Source organism: Lethenteron reissneri, chromosome 59 (assembly GCF_015708825.2).
Source record: "Lethenteron reissneri isolate LAM-NWPU_2019-01 chromosome 59, ASM1570882v1, whole genome shotgun sequence".
NCBI lineage: Eukaryota > Metazoa > Chordata > Hyperoartia > Petromyzontiformes > Petromyzontidae > Lethenteron > Lethenteron reissneri.
The window spans coordinates 268,194-292,669 of record NC_083837.1 but is presented as its reverse complement, the minus strand read 5'-3'; the positions used below and the strand labels follow the sequence as shown (position 1 = coordinate 292,669).

Below are 24,476 nucleotides of genomic sequence, written 5' to 3'. Positions count from 1 at the left end.
GGGCCTCACCTAGGTCGACTCGGTCTCAAATGAGTACCTGGTGCGGTGTGTAAATATCGCCACTGCGGAGACGAAGGCGGTCAGGCGTGGTGCTGACCCCCCACCCCTCGTGTGCCACAGTGCCGGCCTTCGTAGATCGTCGCTAACAGCAGCACTTGCCCCAAGTCCGTGAAGGCTACACGGGGGGGGGGGGGGGGGGGGTGGCCAAGTGGTTCGCGCACTTCGCTACGAATCTCACCGCCCGAGTTTGATTCCCTCTCGATCCCAACCATCGGTGGCGAATATCTCGCGCCGAGTTCGACTCGGTCTGGAATGAGCAACTTGAGCGCTGAACACGTCGCTACAATGGACGAAGGCAACTATTTTAGTTTACTATTGTTTAGTTTTTACCAGGTAAGGGCCCACCGAGCTATGTAGCTCTCTTGCGGAAGCGACCTGGCCACACATGATATCTCAATTATTTCGATTTAAAGCTTTCGTGACTGCAGGGATTCATCTTCTTGGTTCTTTCGGTAAAGTCACGTAGAAGGGAAGTAAGAAATAATAAAAATGAAACATAATAAAATATTTTATTATGTTTTATTTTTTATTATTTTATTACTTCCCTTCTACGTGACTTTACCGAAAGAACCAAGAAGATATCTCAATTATTACTTATAGTAGCAGTCAAATACTTTAAAACGTATGATTCTAATTGTGGATAGAAAAACCGGAGGACCCGGAGAAAAATGCACATAACCACGGAGAGAGAGACACGCAAACTCCAAATATATGGCAGGCGTCAGGGTCGGGATCGAACCCACGACCTCCTGTATACCAGGCGAGGTAGTTAATATCTCACCATAAAGAGAGAGACACGCAAACTCCAAATATACAGCAGGGTCGAGATCGAACCCACGACCTCCTGTGTACCAGGCGAGGTAGTTAATATCTCACCATGAAGAGAGAGACACACATACTCCAAATATACAGCAGGGTCGAGATCAAACCCACGACCTCCTGTGTACCAGGCGAGGTAGTTAACATCTCACCATGAAGAGAGAGACACGCATACTCCAAATATACAGCAGGGTCGAGATCGAACCCACGACCTCCTGTATACCAGGCGAGGTAGTTAACATCTCACCACGAAGAGAGAGACACGCAAACTCCAAATATACAGCAGGGTCGGGATCGAACCCACGACCTCCTGTGTACCAGGCGAGGTAGTGAACATCTCCTAGCCACCGTGGCGACAAAGGCGGGCGGGCGTGGTGCTGTGAGTCGGTGTGTTTAGGTATTTGACTGCAACGCTTCCGATTGCTCTCGTGTTCCTGTAGCCGCGTGCGGCTCCGTGAGCTGCGAGTTGTGACGATCAATGCGCTACTACGCACAGCGAGGGAGCGAGAGTCGGAGTGGAATCGTCTGGACGAGGCTCCCTCCCGGGTGACATTACGATCGGAATTAAGCCACGGGCTGCTGTCGACGTTCGTGCACACGTCAGCCGACACGCCGCCAAGACCCCCGTCACTTGGAATGGTTACGCACACCGGGACCCACGCCTGTCCCACCACGTCAGCATACGGAGACATTTCGTTAAAGCAGCCCATGAGCAGCCGCACAGCTCTCAGGCGCGAGCACAACTTCAGCAGCATTGGTTCAAATCGTTCCTTCTAGATTTTAAGCTTTCGTGGCTGCAAGGATTCATACTCTTAGTTCTTTCGGTAAAGTCACGTAGGTAAAATTAATAAAAATAAAACAATAAAAATCACGACGTTTCGGAGGCAACACAAGCTTCCTACGTGACTTTACCGAAAGAACTAAGAGTATCAAATCGTTCCTGTTGCCTCTAAACGCACGGCAGTCCAAGCGAGCCTGGCGGCCGATGAGACGTTGAATGTCGGAACGGATGCGGACTTCTGCTCGTGTGGAGCCGCTGCTCGCCGAAATAATTGCACTCCCAGAAGGCCGCGCGGCTGATGAGATGTGTAATGGAGGTTGAACAGATGTGGGACGGAGGCATATACTGTCTACTTCGTTATATAATAAATAACGAAGACATGAAACGTAATAACAGGTTGTTTTTTACTGTCACAGACAGGTTATAAATATCTTGACATTTCTGCTGCCACGTGCCTCCTCACGGGAGGATTCCTCTGCGCTTTTTTAATTATTAAATATAAAACTATGTTGTTTTATTTGAGCACTTAAGGCCCCACTGAGCGATATTGCTCTTTTTTTCCAGAAGCGACAGAAATGATCGCTCAACCAAGTGGATTATCATCACCACGTGGACATTTCTAGCAACCAAATACTCGTAAACGCGTGATCTTCATTCTGAATGTGGATGAAAAAAACCGGAGGACCTCGAGAAAAATCCACGCGACCACGGGGTGAGAGAGACACGCAAACTCCAAATATGCAGCAGCAGCAGGCGTCAGGGTCGGAATCGAACCCACGGCCTCCCTCATACCAGGCGAGGTCATTAACATCTCCTAGCCACGGCGGTTGCGACGTGGGCGCAGCAGAGATGGAATGAGGCGAGGGAGTGGCAGGGCTGTGGCTCAACCAAACTAAATTTAAATAAATAAAAATACCTATTTTTACTTTAGCAGCTAAGGCCCACTGAGCCGTAGAGCTCTTCTTGTTCAGAAGCGACCTGGCTATCACGTGATAGCTCAACGAAGTGGCTTCTCATCGCTTGCGGGAATTTATAGCAGCAAAATGCTGTACTCTAAAGCAGAGGGGTAGTAGACGATGATTTGAAGATCTGGGTGCAAAAGATTGAAGGGAATGGGTTGAGGATCTGTCGGACCAAGGCGGAGTATGTGGTGGCAAATTTCAGTGGAAAAATGCAGAAGGAGGATTGCAAATTGGAAGTGGCCAGTGCATGAAGAGAAACGAGTTTCAGTAGCTGGGTGAAACGACGTGGTGCTGATGGGTCACTGGAAGGAGAGATGAGGACAAGGGCTGGGTGGCTGAAATGCCGAGAGATGACCGGTGTGGTGTGTGATAAAAGGCTCCCAGTTTGGTTGAAGGGAAAAGTGTGTAGTGTATAGTGCAGTTTAGAGTAATGTATAGTGTAGTGTATAGTGTAGTGTAGAGTAATGTATAGTGTAGTGTATAGTGTAGTGTAGAGTAATGTATAGTGTAGTATAGAGTACAAGACGATGGTGAGGCCGGTGCTGCTGTATGGGGACCGAGTGCTGGGGCACAAGAAAGAGGGAGGACGAAGCGGTGACAGAGGCGAGGGTGTGGCGGTGGGTGTCGGGTCCGACAAGGAAGGACAGGGTGAGGAATGAAGAAGTGAGAGATAGACTCGAGGTGGTAGAGATCCCGGAGAAGGTGAGAGAGAGAGAACACACTGATTGTGGTTCGGTCATGTTGACAGACGGCAGCAAAATGATGTGGCTCAGAAGGTGCAAGTGATGCAAGTGGAAAGAAAGAGATCAAGAGGAAGAATAAAGAAGACGAGATGGGGGGGGGGGGGGGGCGATGTGGTGCGAAAGGACCGTGGTGGGCTGAGGAGCGGAACGAGAGATGGGGCAGGACAGGGCAGCGTGAAGAAGGTTGGCAAGGACAGTGGAACACCCACGTGAGTGGGACACACGTGGAAGAAGAAGAGAATGAATAATGTCCACTACTAGAAGCGTGATTCCAAATGTGGAGGGGAAAACCTGGAGGACCCGGAGACAAATCCACGCGACCACGAAGAGAGAGACCCGCAAACTCCAAATATAGAGCAGCAGGCGTCAGGGCCGGGGTGGAACCCACCACGACCTCCTGCATAGCAGGCGAGGGAGTTAACATCTCCTGCCACCACGTCACTGGGGCCTCTCTGGGCACGCATGCTGGGCAGAGAAGGACCCGGCTTGGCCAGCCCATCGGGATCTGGGGCCTCAGCGGCGCTGGCTGAAGTGTCTCCGCCACGGCCATGGTGAGCACCCGGACAGAGTTACAATCAGAATGATAATATTCATACTGGAGGATTCCGATGAGCTATAAAGCGCTTTTCCCACAGATGTCCAGTAGGGGCACGGGGTAAGAACGTCACAACAACAAACACGAGACACGAACACGATAGGAGTGCAAAGTGCAAGAAATGTCAACAAATCACCGAAACAAATGAAACTGAACCATCGCCATGCTGCCAGGCGAAGCCCACCGAGGCATTAACTTGTTGTCCAAGAGCGGCCTGACCACCACAAGTGACGACTCAACAACAGGGGGGGGGGCACCAGGCGCTCAAACCCAGGCCACTCGCACGTGACCATCATGAACCCCCCCCCCCAACTTGAGAGAGGGGGGGGGGTAGAGCGGTGATTGGTGGCTGCCACCACCAGAGCCTCCTGGGAGAACGCGGCAGAGCCACTCTGGGCCCCGTGTGACCCGTCCAGTCGCATTCGTCCATTGATTTGTCCTTTGCAACATTTAAAGACTCAAGTTTAGTCATCGGCCGTGGTCGATCCACTGCTGGCTGGAGGCCTCCCACAAGCCCCTTCCAGCTCGCCAACAATTCCGCGATGTGGACGATCCACCTCGCGGCTGATTTCAGCGTTCCGTCTCCGCAGGCGACGTCCCTGCGCCCAGCGCCGCGCTCTTGTTCCGCCGCCCTCTCGGCCCGTGCTCAGCGTGCGCCCCGCTTCTGTTTATAAACTACAACTGCAAACAGGCGATCTTATCTCGACCTGCGCCACCACGACCGCTATCTCCCCCCACCCCCTGCCTGCCGCACCTGACAGCGTGAGGCGGGCATCATTGCGCGGAGGGGTCAGCTGTGGTCACCCCACTGATTTATCTCACTTTATCATCCTTACCCCATTACTTATTTACCCACGAAAGTCACAGGCGAGTTTGTTGTTTTACTCTGCAGGGTTCTGCTCCGTCGGGATGTTTTGACCGCACCAACGGCGCTGTGAAGCGTCACTTTCTCGAGCATTCTCCCGCCGGCGATGTTGACACGGTGCACCAGCTACTCAGTTGAGGCCAAGTCGACCTAGGGGAAGGACCGGTTCGGGGAATCGAACTCGGAAATGCCGAGTTCGTCGCGCAGCGCGCTAACCACTGCGCCACCGCTCCTACAATACCAACACCACGCCCTTCTCCATGAAGCGACCTCACCACGGCGCCTGTGCCAGGCTAGGTGCACGTTCATGCCGCCACGTGAAGTGTCGAAGGCTCGCTGACAGGAGGTCACGGGACAGACCCAGCAGGTGCCATGGGTTGGCTGACTGAGATGACTGACAGATACACCACCAGCTGTACCTCCCCTACTGTGCCAACTTGCTCTATTTTATCCGCCCTGCGCTCCGTTCGTGGTTGTGAGCGTCGCTCCGCTGCCCTCCTTTGTTGTTGGAGGGCGACTGCCCGAGTCTCTCCGTGAGGCACGGGCGTGTCCACTGCAGGTGGCAGAGGGCCAGGATTGCAAAACCTGTGCACGTCGTTTCCACGAAACTCGCCGCTATTTAATCTCTCTCGAATGTCCGCGCGTCATTTCCCCACCTCCGTCTCCCCCCCCGCCCCCCCCCTACGGGGCCCTGCCGCTCGACTCCACAGCGCTGCCCGCGAGAGGCGGCGTCTCGCTGTGAGAGCCGCCCGCGAACTCACCCCCTGACCCCCTGACCCCCTCACCCCGTGGTGAGCGGCGAGGTGAGTAAGAGTCGCTCCCCTAACCCGAGCGAGTGGATGGGGGTATGAGGGTCGCCCTTGAACTCACGGTGAGAGCGAGTGGGTGAGCGAAAGTCGCTCCCCAACTCACACCACTCGCGGTGTGGGAGCTCACAACGGTCACGATCGGCTTCATTCTGTTTGTCTGCGTACATTGGGGCTTGGTGGCTGGGTGGGTGGCTGGCTGGGTGGAGGTTTAAACGACACAATTGTGGCCAGATGATTTACGCGGCATCACCCGACAGAGCATCCATGACGATCCGTGGCAATGGTCTGCAGAAAGCTCCTCCCTGGGCGCCCCAACGGGTGCCTGGGCTTCGTCTGCGCAGCCGAGGGCGCGTGTGGACGTGGCTCTGCTGCTGCTGCTCGGGAACGAGCGATGGGTGTGGGGGGTGTGGGGGGTGTGTGGGGGGTGTGGGGGGTGTGGGGGGGAGCAAAGTTCGACACTGGCGCTGGGGAGCGCCAAGCAAAGCCGCCGGAGATAACAAAACACAATCCTCGCCGAGCCAACGGCCGCTGCTTTGCAACAAAACAAGTGCCCTCGTCTCCTGGATACTGCTGCGTGAAATTTTGATAAATAATAAATAAAGACACACGCGCAGTGAGCGGGGTGACGGAAGGTGAAGGTCGAGAGGTCATCGCGACTTCGATATCGCTTCCTTCCGTTGGTTGACCCCGCTGGTTTGTCGCGTGTTCAGCTACCGACCTCAGAAGACCATTCTCACAGTCTCAGCGTCATCATCACCACTCAATCATCATCATCGTCATCTGGAGAATCACCACCACCATCTGTGTCATCACCACCACCATCTGTATAATCATCATCACCACCACCATCTGTATAATCATCACCACCACCACCATCTGTATAATCATCACCACCACCACCAGCAGCATCATCATCATCATCACCACCACCATCTGTATAATGATCACCACCACCACCACCACCATCTATATAATCATCATCACCACCACCATCTGTATAATCATCACCACCACCACCAGCAGCAGCAGCAGCATCATCATCATCATCATCACTTTCGTTATCATCATCATCATCACCACCGATTATATCTTTATCACCGCAATCGTCACCACCATCAACACGACTACCATCATCACCACTACGACTACCCTCACCACCTCCAATCACCACTTCCACCACCAAGACCACCAAGACAAAGACTGAGACTCGACTAAAGTTCCATGGGACGAGGCGTGTGTCGGGGCAGAGGGAATTCTGCCCGCGGTGGCCGCTCTGTGAGCCACGACCGGGAAACTCGGACGCGTGGGGGACACGGGAGCTCGGAGCTCTCCACGTGAGGACATCATTATCAGGATCATCATCATCAGCTGCAGCAGCAGCAGCAGGCTGTGCGCTACACGGCCGGGAGGTGCAGCGCGGCTCTCCAGCTGTGATGAGTCCAGCGTGGGGCCATTCAAAGGACATTCGCAGAAGAATATCCATGGAATTACGTTGGGTTATTTTGAAAATCTTAAATTCCGGATCTATATTCGGAGTTATCACCAAACATTCCCATCATTACGATCATTGTCATGATCATTATCGCTATCATAATATAATAATCATTGTCATCATTATCACCACAATCATCACCATCATGTCGATCACGATGAACATGATCGAGAAGATGGTGATCTTAATCGTGGTCTTCATGGATTGTAATCATCATTGACATCACCATCATCGTCGGCGTTATTATCACCGCCATTCGCCACCAAGTGACGGCGACGTCACCACGGCGCCCGTGCCAGGCCAGGTGCACTTTGAGGCCACGTGAAGTGTCGAAGGCTCGCTAACAGGAGGAGGTCACGGGACAGACCCAGCAGATGCCGTGAATTGGCTGGCTGAGATGACTGGCCGATGCACCAGATACTGTGCCAACGCCGCATTTTATCCGCCCGGCGCTCCACCACCAGTATCACCAATAATCACCATCATCACGACTACCACCAATAATCACCATCATCACGATTACCACAATCACCACCATCATCACGATTACCATCAATCACCACCATCATCACGATTACCACAATCACCACCATCATCACGATTACCACCAATCACCACCATCATCACGATTACCACAATCACCACCATCATCACGATTACCACAATCACCACCATCATCACAATTACCACCAATCACCACCACCATCATCACGATTACCACAATCACCACCATCATCACAATTACCATCAATCACCACCACCATCATCACGATTACCACAATCACCACCACCATCATCCGTGCTCACGGCGGTCGTGGCAGCCGAGAAGTCTCATGATACCAAAGCCAACGTCTGCCCTGCTCAATTACAATATACATTCAGAAATCATCGAGCCCCACTGGACACAAACAACAACAACTTGACGTTGCCCTCGTGGACAAAGCGTTACGAGACTCAGCGAGGCTTTGCTGAGCGAACAAGCGGCGGTGACGAGAACAGTTTTACAGGAACTGATCCACGGTTGGTGTTGTTCACAGCAACGAGGTTCACTGGGTTCGTCGCATCCGCAGGCTTCTCGCAGCACTCCGAGAGCTCAAGGGCCGTCTGCTCCTGGGAGAGGCTCGGCGGGGCTTTTGCCAGCGCAGGTGCCACGCGTTGGGACGCTTTTGCCGAGAGAAACGATCCGAGTCGTTAAATACAGGGCGCTTCAAAAGGAAATGTCAACACTTATATGGGACTGTCGTTCTCAATGGACATAAAAGAACGGATAATACTACACTGTAACATGATAACAAATGTAAGTTAATAGCTTGGCAAAGTCAAAGTCTCCACTTGCTCGCCGTCGTTGTCAACGCGTGCCAGGAACCTTCTCCAGGTGGTCTCCAGAGCCCGGAGGCTGCACATTTATTGTGGTTGTTGTTGTTGCAAATCCTCACAAGTGTTAGCACATGTTTGTGAAGCGCTCTGTATATTAAAGTCTCTTCTTGAGAACTCTGCTCTGTGAACGGCCCCTCAGCCCCGCACGCGTCCTGCCGCGTCCCCTGGGGGCTCGGCTGGACACTTCGGAGTCGTCGTCGTCGGTCTTTCACGACCAATATTATCCATAGTCGTTGTTTTGTGGGTTAAATCGCGTACATACAACTGTGTCGTTGAACCCGCCACCACCCGACACAGCCAATTAGTGAGGGTTGTCACGTAAACATAAAACGTGCCAATTCGTCACGAGTACAGCACTAACCGGAAACCCACAACAACATTTTCAATTACTGCTTATTTCCTCGCTTTCCATACAGGGCGGTGGCGCTTTGGTGATATCTACGGATGCCACGCGTCTCTACGAATGTAAATCACGATGTATCACCAACAATAATGGTAAAGAGCAATAATGACGATGATCGTACAGCACCGCCAGCAGACCTGTCACCGTTATCACGAGCGCAGATCCAATCGCCTCACCTGGCTCGTTCAAGGTGCCGCCGCCTGGAACGTGAACTCGGGGATGTTCCTCTCGCTCGCTCTCCTGTCCGTGTGGTGGTGGTGGTGGTGTGTGATGGTGGTGGTGTGCGATGGTGGTGGTGTGTGATGGTGGTGGTGTGTGATGGTGGTGGTGTGCGATGGTGGTAATGATGATGGTGGTGATGGTGCTGCTGCTGCACCTGTTCTGAACCGCGGGCTGTCGGTGGGTGTGGCGCTGCGACTCGCAGGTGGCTGTGGTGGCGATGACGACGCTGAGGGGGTAGGGTCCCGTGGGCTGCAGGGAGGAGGAGGAGGAGGTGGAGGAAGGGGAGGTGGAGGAGGGGGAGGGAGTAATTGTGGCTGAGATGACGTAATAGTTGACACGGGGAGCGGGGTTTAAAGTGGAGGTGTACACAACAACAACAGCAGCAGCCGCCATTCGCCAATGAGACGACTGACTAATCGACCGACGAATCGACTGACTAATCGACTGACTAATCGGCTCACTGACTAATCCTTGCCAACTGCTTTCCCGGCCTCACACTGAGAAGCAAAGACAAAGGTCCCGCGTGACAGACTGTTGGGGCAAGTGCTGTTAGCGAGTAGCACCTATGACTGCCGGGATGGCACACGAGGGGGTGGGTGGCCAGCATCACGCACGGTCGCATTTGTCTCCCCGCACCGGGTTATTCACTTGGGGCTGAGTCGACCTAGGGGAAGCGGCCCAGGACCGGTTCGGATAGTCGTCACTGGGCTCCCCACGGCCCCTGCCGCTCACGGCAGGTGGAGGAGGCGCGCCTCGCCCTGCGCGAGTAAACACGCGGCCCCGCCCGGCGCTGCCGCGCGCGCTCCGCACATTCCGCGCGGCTATTCATAGAGACACGCGCAGAGCGCTGAGCGCTGGGCGCTGCGTGGGGGCCGCGGGCGCTTTGTTGTGACAGGGGCGGCGATTGCGCAACGACCCCGCCGCATTGCCGTGGATCCGCAGCGCTTCCGCTCGCAGGAGGTCGTGGGATCGATGCCGACCCTGATGATGGCTCCTGCTGCTGCTGTATATTTGGAGTTTGCGTGTCTCTCTCTGTCATCATCATCACGGTGGCTAGGAGATGTTAACTACCTCGCCTGGTCTACAGGAGGTCGTGGGATCGATGCCGACCCTGACGCCGGCTGCTGCTGCTGTATATTTGGAGTTTGCGTGTCTCTCTCTGTCATCGTCATCATCATCACGGTGGCTAGGAGATGTTAACTACCTCGCCTGGTCTACAGGAGGTCGTGGGATCGATGCCGACCCTGACGATGGCTGCCGCTGTATATTTGGAGTTTGCGTGTCTCTCTCTGTCATCATAATCACGATGGCTAGGATATGTTAACTACCTCGCCTGGTCTACAGGAGGTCGTGGGTTCGATCCCGACCCTGACGCCTGCTGCTGCTGCTGTATATTTGGAGTTTGCGTGTCTCTCTCCCCGTGGTTGATTGGATTTCTCTCCGGGTCCTCCGGTATTCCCCTGCACGTTTAGAACCAACGTCACACATTTAGAGTGTTTGGGCCGCGAAACATTTCTACGCGATGACGACAATCCACTTGGTTGAGGCATCATTTGTGGCGGCCAGGTCGCTTCTGAAATGCCGAAATGACGTGGAACGGTGATGGATGTGGGGCGCATTGCACCTTGTCACGTGACCCACAAACAATCCACGTCTCGCGAAATCTTTCTGCAGTGGAACGGCGACAGAGCCCCCCCCCCCCCCCCAACGGGACCCTCTACAATGCCTTCCTGCGGACCCCCCCAACACCCCGCACGGAATGCGCCCTGACCGTCCGCCTTCCTCTCGAGAAGCGAACAAGCGGCCTCGGTTTAAACAAAAAAAGAAGAAGGCGACGAACTTTCGACTCAAACCGGGAGCTCCGGTGTAGCGAGTTGAAGTGTCGCAGCCCGCCGGGTCGCCAGCGACGTGCGCGCAGAGAGAGCCACGGGGGGCCGCGCTGAGGCCGAGAGGCTGAGACGCAAACACAAAGACCCCCCCACCCCCCCCGTAGCTTTCACAGACTGCTGGGCAAATGCTGCTCGTAGCGAGCAGCGCCTACGAAGGCCGGCACTGTGGCACACGAGGGGGTGGCTGACTAAGCACCACGCCCGGCCGCATTTGTCTCCCCCGTGGTGAGGATTCTACACATCGCATGGGTTACGCTGAGTCGACCTACGGGAGGCCCAGGACCGGTTCAGATAATCGCCGCTGGTGTCCGTGAGCGGGAACCGAGCCCGGGTCGCCTGGTTCGTAGCGCGGCGTAGCGCTAACCGCTGCGCCACCGCTCGAACAAAGATGCCTGCACTGACTGAGACCCCCCCCCTCCCCCCACTCGTCACGTTCGCCGTGCGGAGAAGTCAGAATCAGAATCTTCATGGAGACTGCAGGAGGAGGAATCCGATGACCTACGAAGCTCTTTGTCACCGATGTCCAGTGGGGGGGGGGGGGGGGGCCACGTGGGCAGGACGTCGGCCAGAGGCCACGGAGACCTCCGCTGGGAGAGACTCGAGAGCGAGCGGCAGGCGAGGGGGTGATCGCGCCCCCTGGCATAGCCCGCGCCCCCTGGCATAGCCCGTCCCCCGAGGAGATGGAGCGATGGAATGACGAGCAAGATGGATCGTTGCATTGCGAGACTGCCAGAGGAGGTGGCGATGGCCTGAAGAGATGGCGTGGTGGCGGCGAGCTGAGCCAACCCACCCCCAGTGGGGACTTGAGCTCACGCCCTTCAGCTGTGAGTCAGCTCCCTCTCTCCCCTCTCTCTCTGGGCGCATTGCCAGTGCTGTCAGCCTGTCGCTCGCAATCGCGTGGACGTCGTGAGAAGTCGTGTGGACGTCGTGAGAAGTCGTGTGGACGTCGTGAGAAGTCGTGTGGACGTCGTGATCAATTGGGGGTGGCCGAGCCGACACGTAACAAGGCCAAGTTCCCCGCACTCCGTGTAGCCTTAACACGCTGCTGGGGCAAGTGCTGTTAGTAGCGAGTAGCAGCAGCACCACCTATGAAGGCCGGCACTGTGGCACACGAGGGGTGGGTGGACCAGCACCACGCTCGGCCGCCTTTGTCTCCCCAATGGCGATGTTTACATATCGCACCAGGTTGTTCATTTGAGGCTGAGTCCACCTAGAGAAGGCCCAGAACCGGTTCAGATAATCGTCATTGCTGTTGGTGGCCGTGAGCGAGAAATCGAACTCGGGTCGCTGGGTTCGTAGCGCAGCATAGCGCTAACCACTGCTAGTTTGTATTGATTAAATTAATGTAATTTCCCGTCATAACGGGTTCATACAAATGTGTATTTAATGAAAAAGACTAACATTTAAGGACTGTATTGAATTTATTTAATCTAAAATGTTGAATCAGCACTTTGATGTCGGTGGGATGTGTGCACCTTGGCAAAGCAACGTAATGAAGCTGTCCATGGGGAAAAAACACAGATTCGTGGAGATAAAAGTCCAACATGCTCAGAACGTTGCCCTCGTGACGTATTGACAGTGATAGCAAACGCAGGACGACTGATTGGAAACCGTCTTCGCTTCAAAGCAAATGGAAAATTCACATCAGACGGTGGCAGATCAATTCTGGGAATGAAGACTCCATCTGCACGAGTGGATTCCGAAATGATTTCAGCCACAGCGACATGGCGGTGCATTGCACGCACCACCAGACCGCGTGCCATTGCACAAGTCCCTTTTTGGGGGTTGAGATTTCGAATCGGCTATGACAATGGTTCCTTACAAATACAACAATTCATGAGGTGGCATTGCCAGATGGTGTTTATAGCAGCCTGGTGTAAGAAGTGAGACTGGATAATGAGTGGCGTCGCTCGGATCCACGTCGCCTTACCCAGCCAGCAGCGCTACAGTGGCAGGCGTTAGGCACGGATCACCAGAACTATCGTGTTCAAAAACACGTCGGCAGTATGAAGATGCATTTCTAGATGTATCCATATGTGGGGACGTCAGGCGTCCGTGAAGGATGCCCAGGTGCAGTGCTGAAGACGCGTCTGCATTCCACGCGAGCAGAGGGCGCGAGCTCTCTCACTCTCTCTGCCCTCACTCTCACTCTCTCTGCCCTCTCACTCTCTCTGCCCTCTCACTCTCTCTGCCCTCTCTCTCTCTCTCGCTGTCGTCGGTTGAGAAGGAGGGTGAGGATGTGGGAGAGGAAGAGCCGTTGGTTTAAGCAAGGGAACGTGAAAGCCCGGACAACGCGCACACCGGACACTGACTGTGACGCGGTGGCGATGTGTTGCGTGACGATCAATGCAGTGTATGTTGTTGCCATAAAGGCATGTACATTGATTTGAATGCACGGAAAGTTTCCAGCGCAATTGGCGCTGGTGTAATAAAGTTTTAACAAGTCAAAAAAAAGTCTCTCTCTCGCTCTCTTTCTCTGCCCTCTCTCATTCTCTCTCGCTCTCTCTCTGCCCTCTCTCTCTCTCTGATCTCGAGTGCGAGACGAGAGCTCGCGAGGCCGTGGAGAGCGCGAGGCTGCGTCCCTGTGACGCTCGCGATTCTCACCGCGAGCGTCACAGCCCAGCAAGGTCAAGGGCGAGCGACAAGAGCTGTTCATGCCACCATCACCACCATCACCACCATCACTACCATCATAATCACCACCATCACCACCATCATAATCACCACCATCTCCACCATCACCATCATCACCATCACCACCATCACCACCATCACCACCATCATAATCACCACCATCACCACCATCATAATCACCACCATCTCCACCATCACCATCATCACCATCACCACCATCACCACCATCATAATCACCACCATCTCCACCATCACCATCATCACCATCACCACCATCACCACCACCACCATCACCACCATCACCACCATCACCACCACCATCACCACCATCACCACCATCACCACCATCACCACCACCACCATCACCACCATCACCACCATCACCACCATCATAATCACCACCATCACCACCATCACCACCATCACCACCATCACTACCATCACCACCATCATAATCACCACCATCACTACCATCACCACCATCACCACCATCACTACCATCATAATTACCATCATCACCACCATCACCACCATCATAATCACCACCATCACCACCATCACCACCATCACCACCATCACTACCATCATAATCACCACCATCACTACCATCATTACCATCACTACCATCACTACCATCATAATCACCACCATCACTACCATCACCACCATCACCACCATCACTACCATCATAATCACCATCATCACTACCATCACCACCATCACCACCATCACTACCATCATAATCACCATCATCACTACCATCACCACCATCACCACCATCACTACCATCATAATCACCATCATCACTACCATCACCACCATCGCCACCATCACTACCATCATAATCACCACCATCACTACCATCATAATCACCACCATCACCACCATCACCACCATCACTACCATCATAATCACCACCATCACTACCATCATAATCACCACCATCACCACCATCACTACCATCACCACCATCACTACCATCATAATCACCACCATCACCACCATCACTACCATCACCACCATCACTACCATCACCACCATCATTACCATCATAATCACCACCATCACCACCATCACTACCATCACTACCATCACCACCATCACTACCATCACTACCATCACCACCATCACTACCATCATAATCACCACCATCACCACCATCACCACCATCACTACCATCACCACCATCACCACCATCTCCACTTGAGCTATCTGAGGAAACTGCTGAGGATCAATTGGCAGAATCCCTGACACGGAATTCCTCAGAAAGGCCAATATCCCCAGCATCCACACCTTGTTTGCGAAGGAACAGCTTAGATGGACTGGCCACGTGACCAGAATGTCCTGCGCGAGACTGCCAGAACAAGTCTTATTTGGCGAGCTGAGGAATGGCAAGCGAGCACAATGTGGCCCCAAACAGCGCTACAAGGACACCCTGAAAGTTTCCTTGAAGAGCTTTGGATTCGACCTGAAAAGCTGGGAATCCCTAGCACAGGGCCGACCTGCCTGGAAAAGAAAAGTCCAGGACGGTGCAGTCCTCTGTGAGAGCGGGAGAAGCTCCTGTGCCATCTTGAAGAGGCAGCAGCGCAAATCTACCAAGCGAGGACTTGTGGCTGCACCTCAGAGCTCTACATCCTCCCTGACCTGTCCAGTGTGCCACAGAGAATTCCGGGCTCGGATTAGCCTGTTCAGCCATCTGCGCACTCATCAAACCCAACAAAATGACAAACGTTCCATGGTCATCATCAACTATGATGGATGAACAAGAGAGAGTGTGGATGTGTGTGGGTGTGTGTGGATGTGTGTGGGTGTGTGTGTGTGGGTGTGTGGGTGCGTGTGTGGGTGGGACCTTACCATCAGCCCCACCAAAACTAAGCACCTGCCTGGGTATTTTGTACCATCGGACACTCCACCTCCACAACTCCCAATCGGTGATGGGGCAATTGTGGAGAGAGTGGAGAGTTTCCCATACCTGGGCAGTGTGCTTATGATCGGCTCCAGTCTAACAGCAGAGGTCTCACTCCGAATCAGTCGAGCGGCAATATATTTTCATCGGTTGTGTAACGATGTGTGGAAGCTACCTGGTCTGTCGCTCCGCACGAAGCTTCAGGTCTTCTCGGCCACGGTCATTCCCTCCATTCTCTACACTTGCGAAACGTGGACCCCCCTAATGGAGCATCTGCGCCGGTTAGAAACATTTAGGCTGGCCTGCCTATGATCCATCCTGGGTTTAACCAGGCTGGATTGTGTGAGGAGCTCAGAAATCCTTGAAAGATCTTGGCAAAGTCTCATTGGTGAGCTCCTCCGGCAGGCAAGGCAGCGTTGGCTGGGTCATGTATCCCGCATGCCCAGCTACCGCATGCCTAAACAGCTATTGTTCGGCCGGATCGAGGGGGCTAAACGGGCGCGGCACGGGCTAGAGAAGAGATGGAGTGATGTGGTACAGGAAGATGTGGAGCTGAGTGGACTTGCCGATGACTGGTAACCAGCGGTGTCAAGATCGGCCTCTGTGGAGGAGGCTCGTGAAGGACGCTACTGGGCAGTTGGAGGCAGTCGCCCTCCAACAACAACGGAGGGCGGAGGAGCGACGCTCACAACAACGAGCGAAGCGCCGGGTGGTAAAGCACAGCAAGTTGGCACAGTAGAGGGCACAGGTGGTGCATCAGCCACTCGTCTCGGTCATCTCAGTCAGTTGACCCGTGGCACCTGGGTCTGCCCCGTGACCTGCCAGCGGGTGTTCGACACTTCACGTGGCCTCAAGGTGCACATGGCCTGGCACAAGCGTCGTGGGGACGTCACCGCCACTTAGTGGCGAATGGCGGTTGTTGTTGCTGTTGTGTGGGTGTGTGTGTGTGTGGGTGTGCTGCTTCTGAACATCGATGGGGCGTCGTGCTACTGCTACTGCTGCTGCGTGACAGCCCCCGCCGTATGAATGCGAGGATCACGAGACCGGAGCGCACAAACATCGCCTCCGGCACCGTGGTGGCTAGGAGATGTTAACTATCTCGCCTGGTCTGCAGGAGGTCGTGGGTTCGATCCCGACCCTGACGATGCTTGCTGCTGCTGTATATTTGGAGTTGGCGTGCCTCTCTTTCTCTCTCTCCCCGTGGTCGCGTGGCGTTTTCTCCGGGTCCTCCGGTTTATCCCTCCACATATAGGTTCAACGTCACTCGTTTAGAGTATTTGGCTGCTTTACATTTCCACGCGATGATGATAAGCAACTTCGCTGTCACGTGTGGCCAGGTGGCTTCTGAAAACGACTGATGTAGCTCAGTGGGCCTGACCTGGTAAAAAAAATAGTTGAGTAAAAAGACGCGTAAGTCCGTCAGGGCGTGCCGGGCGGGACGGGATGCCCGGCACGCACTGCAAGTGTCTGTCACGTGGCTCTGTTGCTACGTGGGCTCACGTGCACTTAAATCGAGATAGAACATCGACAAGCAGACGGATGTCACGGACTGTATTATTTATACAAGAGGCACCACGCTGGTGTGACGTGTGCAGAAGGTCGGGGATTCCATCCCGACCCTGGCGCCTCTTGTATATTGGGAGTTTGCGTGTCTCTCTTTCTCTCTCTCCCCGTGGTCGCGTGGATTTTTATCTCCCGGGTCCTCCGGTTTTTTGCCTCCACATTTATCAACACGCATTGAGACAAATTTAGATTATTTTGGCTGCTATGAATGTCCAAGTAATGGGCCACTTTGTTGAGCTATCATTTGTGGCCAGGTCGTTTCTGAAAAATAAGTTAATACCTGAGTGGCCTTTGCCTCGTGGGATGGGGTTAATTGTATTTGTGTGTTTGGGTGATGTGTTTACCTTTCTTATACTTGCACGCCTGTTGTGTTTGTGTACTGTTTGTTGTTCTGACGTTCTTACCCCGTGCCCCTCCTGGACGTGTATGAAAAATATTTTTATAGCTCATCGGATTCCTCCACTATAAATACAATTCGGATTTATCTCACTAATTATTGCTTGTGTGCCTGGTGCTCTAACAGTGGAAAAAAAGTGTCACGTGTAAAAGTATTCGCTACAAAAAAATCGCATTCCACACCGCAGCGAAACTCAGCAGCAGAGCGAGCGGCTCCCAGTCAGAGACGACGCGAGTTCAAGTCCGGGTCCGGGGCTGTTCACTCAGCCCATCACCCTCCGCGGACGACCAAATGGGCACTGCTTCGTGGGGATGTCGGTGGGTTTTACCCTATGGATGGACTCGCCCCCGTCATAGGAACGTGGGAATTTCCACCACCGGAATGAAGTAAACTGTTGAAACGACGGAGCTGAGAATGCGTTTGGGATTTTTATTTTCTTTCCAAAGACGAAGCGAAGCAACTGCCGCTGACCACACCACTCACCTGGGGTCGAACTTGTCGGTGTCAGTCCGCAGGTGGAACTTGAGACGATCACGGCCAACCTCGTCACCAGGTTTCTCCTCCTCCTCCTCCTCCTGCTGCTGCTGCTGCTCTCTGGGAGCTGTGCCACGAGGCGTCTGGCGATGCACGCTCACCCCTCCTCTGCTCTCTGATCTTCCTTCTCTCCCTCTCTCTCTCCTCTCTGCCCTCACTCCACCTTCTCCTGTCCTCTCCCTTGCTCTCCCCTGCTCTCGTCTGTTTTTAGGGTCAGCAAAACGTCGGTTTTACCTTTGTGAACTTTGCTTGTATTCCCCTTTGTGAACTTTGGGTTTATCCCCTCTCCCTCCTCTCCTCTCTCAAGTACCACGAACTCTCCCTCCTCTCCTCCCCCATCATCTTTTTTCATCTCCCCATCCTCTCCACTCACTCCACTCTCAAGCACCACTCACTCTCTCCCACTCCTCCCCGCCTCCCTCTCTCTCTGGCTGTCTCTATGGTTTCGGGTTGAGCGTCGGTGGTGTCACGACCGATGAGGCAACATGCGTGTGTGTGTGTACGTGTTCGCCACTAAGTGGAGGTGACGTCACCACGACGCTTGTGCCAGGCCATGTGCACCTTGAGGACACGTGAAGTGTCGAACGCCCGTTGGCAGGAGGTCACGGGGCAGACCCAGGTGCCACGGGTCGACTGACTGAGATGACCGAGATGACTGGCTGATGCACCACCTGTGCCCCCTACTGTGCCAACTTGCTGTGCTTTAGTCACCCGGCGCTCCACTCGTTGTTGTGAGCGTCGCTCCTCCGCCCTCCGTTGTTGTTGGAGGGCGACTGCCTCCGACTGCCCAGTAGCGTCCTTCACGAGCCTCCTCCACTGAGGCCGATCTTGACACCGCTGGTACCAGTCATCGGCAAGTCCACTCAGCTCCTTGTCCTCCTATACCACATCACTTCATCTCTTCTCTAGCCCGTGCCGCGCCCGTTTAGCCCCCTCGATCCGGCTGAACAAAAGCTGTTTAGACATGCGGTGGCTGGGCGTGCGGGCTACATGACCCAGCCAACGCAGTCTTGCCTGCCACAGGAGCTCACCGATGGTACTTTGCCCAGATCTTTCAAGGATTTGTGAGCTCCTCACACAATCCAGCCTGGTTAAACCCAGGATGGATCGTAGGCAGGCCAGCCTAAATGTTTCTAACCGGCGAAGATGCTCCATTAGGGGGGTCCACGTTTCGCAAGCGTAGAGAAGGAGGGAATGACCGTGGCCGAGAAGACCTAAAGCTTCCACACAGCGTTACGCAACCGATGAAAAGATATTGCCGCTCGACTGATTCGGAGTGAGACAATAAACAACACACACACAATCATAAACAACACTCACACACAATCATAAACACACTCACACACACAACACAAACCAACCATTCATTCGCGTCGTGGTGGACACTCCAGGTACCACTAAACACGCCTTCCACAAACATCTCTTCCTCGACGGAGTCGAACAACAGCACACATTTCGCACATCCCATCAGCGCCACGGCCTTTCTGGGAGTCTTCGGCAGCGATGGCTCAGCACGACCGAGGTGTGGCCCAGTGTCGCCATGCAGCGTCTCGTCATCTCTCCAACCACGCGAAGGAGTCCCAGGGCCCTGGCCCATCCACCCTGGCAGGTCGCCAGCATTGCTTCAAGCAAGTCGCGTTTGGCTGACAAGACACCGATTGTCGAAACTGATCCAGAGTTGTGCTCGTCTTGAATGCTTGGGTCGTGTGTTGAACCGGGTTCGCACCGTGCATAGCCAACCGTGCTGATCGGATGTTGGTATTAGCTGATGGGATGCGTGAAGCAATATGTGTATGTACTCTACTGTATATACTTACGGAGAGAGAGGAAAGTGATGCGCATTGTGCGCGCATGTTGCTGTTTAACAGATATGCACGCGCGTGTGTGTACTGTATTGTTTAACCAGACTGGATTGTGTCAGGAGCTCACAGATCCTTCAAAGATCTGGACACAGTTCCCATCAGAGTGCCTCCGGCAGGCGAGGCTGCGTTGGCTGGGTCACGTAGCCCGCATGCCCGGCCACCACGTGCCCAAGCAGCTTCTGTTTGACCGGGCGCGGTACGGGCTAGAGAGGAGATGGAGTGATGTGGTACAGGAGGATGGGGAGCCGAGTGGACTTGTCGATGACCGGTACCACCGGTGTCAAGATCGGCCTCTATGGAGGAGGCTCGTGAAGGACGCTACTGGGTAGTTGGAGGCAGTCGCCCTCCTGCAACAACGGAGGGCGGAGGAGCGACGCTCACAACAACGAGCAGAGCGCCCAGCGGCTAAAACGCAGCGAGTCGGTACAACGTTGGTGCACAGGTGGTGCATCAGCCAGCCATCTGTCAGTCAACCTGTGGTACCGTGCTGGGTCAGCTCCGTGGCCTGCCAGCAGCGAGCCTTGGACATCTCACGTGACGGCCTCAAAGTGCACCTAGCCTGGCACAACAAGCGCCGTGGTGAACGGGCTGCGGCTGCTGCTGCTGTTGTTGTTGTTGTGTTCACGCCGCTGTCAATCTCCAATCTCCGCGCCCTCGCGAGGCGCGCGCTCCGCTTGGGTCCTCGGGCGTCGCGGATTTCCCCTCCGGGCCGGCAGCAGCCCCCCCCCCCCCCCCCCCACTGCGACTCTGTGTGCACTTTACCCCCCTCCACCCAAACATTTGTTTTGATCTTCTTCGCTTGAAAGGACAAAATAGCGATTAATGCGCGGCTGCTTCTGTGTTTTACGACTCGTTCCGTGGCTTTGGGGACATTTTCTCGGTGTCTTACTTTGTCCTCAAAGACACTTTGGGAAGCTGAAAAATGCGCGTCTCATATTCTTTGGGTCACGTAGTCGATGGTTCAAAGAAAATAACCAAAAACTACGACGTTTCGATCACAACACAAGCGATCGTCATCAGGATGACGACGTTTCGATCACAACACAAGCGGTCGTGTTGTGATCGAAACAAGCCATCATCGTCATCATCACGTTTCGATCACCACACAAGCGGTCGACGATCGCTTGTGTTGTGATCGAAACGTCGTCATCCTGATGACGATCGCTTGTGTTGTGATCGAAACGTCGTAGTTTTTTTATTATTTTTTTAACCATCTACGTGACTTTGCCGAAAGACCCAAAGAATATAAATTCCTGCAGTCACGAAAGCTTAAAGTCGAGATTTAATGCGCGTCGCCTTTTTATGGACAGGGCTGAGTGACAGGCCGGGTTTACTGCCTGCGCGGTACACGCATTGTGACGTCTGTCCGTGCACGTGGCCATGCGTCAGAGTTCGTCTGTGCGTGTGTGCGTGTGTCTGTGGGTCTGTCTGTGTGTACGTGTGTCTGTGGGTCTGTCTGTGTGTACGTGTGTATGTGTGTACGTGTGTCTGTCTGTGTGTACGTGTGTCTGTGGGTCTGTCTGTGTGTACGTGTATCTGTGGGTCTGTCTGTGTGTACGTGTGTCTGTGGCTCTGTCTGTGTGTACGTGTGTCTGTACGTGTGTCTGTGTGTACGTGTGTCTGTGGCTCTGTCTGTGTGTACGTGTGTCTGTACGTGTGTCTGTGTGCACGTGAGTCTGTGGGTCTGTCCGTGTGTACGGGTGTCTGTAGGTCTGGCCGTGTGTATGGGTGTTTGTAGGTCTGGCCGTGTGTCTGTGGGTCTGTCTGTGTGTACGTGTGTCTGTGTGTACGTGTGTCTGTGTGTACGTGTGTCTGTGGGTGTCTGTCCGTCTGTCTGTGCGCGTCTTTCTGACTTTGATTAAAATTGGTTCTCAAGTGTAATGATCTAATTGGCTCAGCTCGCTCACCAACAACTTGCTCAACGTTTATATAAAACGCTGCCTTTTCGCCGCTTAACTGTGCTAACTTCCAGCTCTGAGAGTTGACCAAAAGGACGATCATCAGTTCGCTGTCTCGCGAAGTTCATTAACAAACCGCCCTCTGGCAGGGCGCCTGAACAGTGCAACTGGCGCCTGGGATCGGGAGCGACTTTCCCAGCCGAATGCTTTTCGATGTCGCCTGCTGGCCAAGTCGCCCTTGACAAAGCTCAGCGGCGTGGGGCTTCTCCCCTCGGGGAACTCAACTCCGCGATCCTGGAGGGAGGCAGCGACGCGCAGCGAGCGGCTTTGCTGCGACGCTGCGACAGCGCCCTCTGCTGCTGCCGCTGGGCAGCGGTCGCGATCGCAGCCGGGAGCGGCTGCCGCGGTTGCCACCTGTCCCGGATTGTCCAGTTGAGTGAGGTTGGCCGTCTTGGGAAACCCGTGAGTGAGTGCGTGAGAGGGTGAGTGAGGGGGTGAGTAAGAGTGTCAGTGAGTGAGTGAGTGCGTGAGAGGGTGAGTGAGTGGGTGAGTGAGTGGGTGGGTGAGTGAGTGGGTGAGAGGGTGAGTGAGAGGGTGAGTAAGAGTGTCAGTGAGTGAGTGCGTGAAAGGGTGAGTGAGTGCGTGAGAGGGTGAGTGAGTGGGTGAGTAAGAGTGTCAGTGAGTGAGTGAGTGCGTGAGAGGGTGAGTGAGTGGGTGGGTGAGTGAGTGGGTGAGGGGGTGAGTGAGAGGGTGAGTAAGAGTGTCAGTGAGTGAGTGAGTTGCGTGAGAGGGTGAGTGAGTGGGTGAGTGAGAGGGTGAGTGAGTGCGTGAGAGGGTGAGTGAGTGAGAGGGTGAGTGAGAGGGTGAGTGCGTGAGAGGGTGAGTGGGTGAGCGAGTGAGTGCGTGAAAGGGTGAGTGAGTGGGTGAGTGAGTGCGTGAGTGAGAGGGTGCGTGAGTGGGTGAGTGAGTGCGTGAGTGAGTGCGTGAGAGGGTGAGTGAGTGGGTGAGTAAGAGTGTCAGTGAGTGAGTGAGTGCCTGAGAGGGTGAGTGAGTGGGTGAGTAAGAGTGTTAGTGAGTAAGTGCGTGAGAGGGTGAGTGAGGGGGTGAGTGAGTGGGTGGGTGAGTGAGTGGGTGAGAGGGTGAGTGAGAGGGTGAGTAAGAGTGTCAGTGAGTGAGTGCGTGAAAGGGTGAGTGAGTGCGTGAGAGGGTGAGTGAGGGGGTGAGTAAGAGTGTCAGTGAGTGAGTGAGTGCGTGAGAGGGTGAGTGAGTGGGTGGGTGAGTGAGTGGGTGAGAGGGTGAGTGAGAGGGTGAGTAAGAGTGTCAGTGAGTGAGTGAGTTGCGTGAGAGGGTGAGTGAGTGGGTGAGTGAGAGGGTGAGTGAGTGCGTGAGAGGGTGAGTGAGTGAGAGGGTGAGTGAGAGGGTGAGTGCGTGAGAGGGTGAGTGGGTGAGCGAGTGAGTGCGTGAAAGGGTGAGTGAGTGGGTGAGTGAGTGCGTGAGTGAGAGGGTGCGTGAGTGGGTGAGTGAGTGCGTGAGTGAGTGCGTGAGAGGGTGAGTGAGTGGGTGAGTAAGAGTGTCAGTGAGTGAGTGAGTGCCTGAGAGGGTGAGTGAGTGGGTGAGTAAGAGTGTTAGTGAGTAAGTGCGTGAGAGGGTGAGTGAGGGGGTGAGTAAGAGTGTCGGTGAGTGAGTGAGTGCGTGAGAGGGTGAGTGAGTGGGTGAGTGAGTGGGTGGGTGAGTGAGTGGGTGAGAGGGTGAGTGAGAGGGTGAGTAAGAGTGTCAGTGAGTGAGTGCGTGAAAGGGTGAGTGAGTGCGTGAGAGGGTGAGTGAGGGGGTGAGTAAGAGTGTCAGTGAGTGAGTGAGTGCGTGAGAGGGTGAGTGAGTGGGTGGGTGAGTGAGTGGGTGAGAGGGTGAGTGAGAGGGTGAGTAAGAGTGTCAGTGAGTGAGTGAGTTGCGTGAGAGGGTGAGTGAGTGGGTGAGTGAGAGGGTGAGTGAGTGCGTGAGAGGGTGAGTGAGAGGGTGAGTGAGAGGGTGAGTGCGTGAGAGGGTGAGTGGGTGAGCGAGTGAGTGCGTGAAAGGGTGAGTGAGTGGGTGAGTGAGTGCGTGAGTGAGAGGGTGCGTGAGTGGGTGAGTGAGTGCGTGAGTGAGTGCGTGAGAGGGTGAGTGAGTGGGTGAGTAAGAGTGTCAGTGAGTGAGTGAGTGCCTGAGAGGGTGAGTGAGTGGGTGAGTAAGAGTGTTAGTGAGTAAGTGCGTGAGAGGGTGAGTGAGGGGGTGAGTAAGAGTGTCGGTGAGTGAGTGAGTGCGTGAGAGGGTGAGTGAGTGAGTGGGTGAGTGAGTGGGTGAGTGAGTGGGTGAGAGGGTGAGTGAGTGGGTGAGTGAGTGAGAGGGTGGGTGAGTGGGTGAGTGTCGGTCACTTTGCGGTGAGGCTGACATGAACCAGTCAGTCCGGACGTACCGACTCCTCGACGTGGGTAGAGAACTCAATTGAGTTGTAGCGATAAGGAGCGACGGGCTTGAGGCAGCGACAGACATTCCACATTCCTACGGTATGAATCAGTCGCATCTCTCTTTAACCACCACCAAAGACAAATACCACTCACTCACCTACCACTCACTCACTCACCTACCACTCACTCACTCACCTACCACTCACTCACCTACTACTCACTCA

General features: G+C 54.4%; 1 protein-coding gene across 3 annotated transcripts in view; it reads right to left on the bottom strand.

The window, feature by feature from the left end:
- The window catches only part of LOC133357676 (serine/arginine repetitive matrix protein 5-like), a 45,089-nt gene extending 26,781 nt beyond the window's left edge, over positions 1-18,308 (bottom strand). For 2 of the 3 annotated variants that reach the window (XM_061575764.1, XM_061575766.1), the window contains exons 1-2: positions 18,001-18,308; positions 9,083-9,377 (exon numbers count right to left, since the gene is read on the bottom strand). The gene's annotated coding sequence lies outside the window, so the exon portion shown is untranslated. The remainder of the gene's footprint in view (positions 1-9,082; positions 9,378-18,000) is intronic. The other variant, XM_061575765.1, reaches the window with a different exon arrangement.
- Between the last annotated feature and the right edge of the window lie 6,168 nt (positions 18,309-24,476).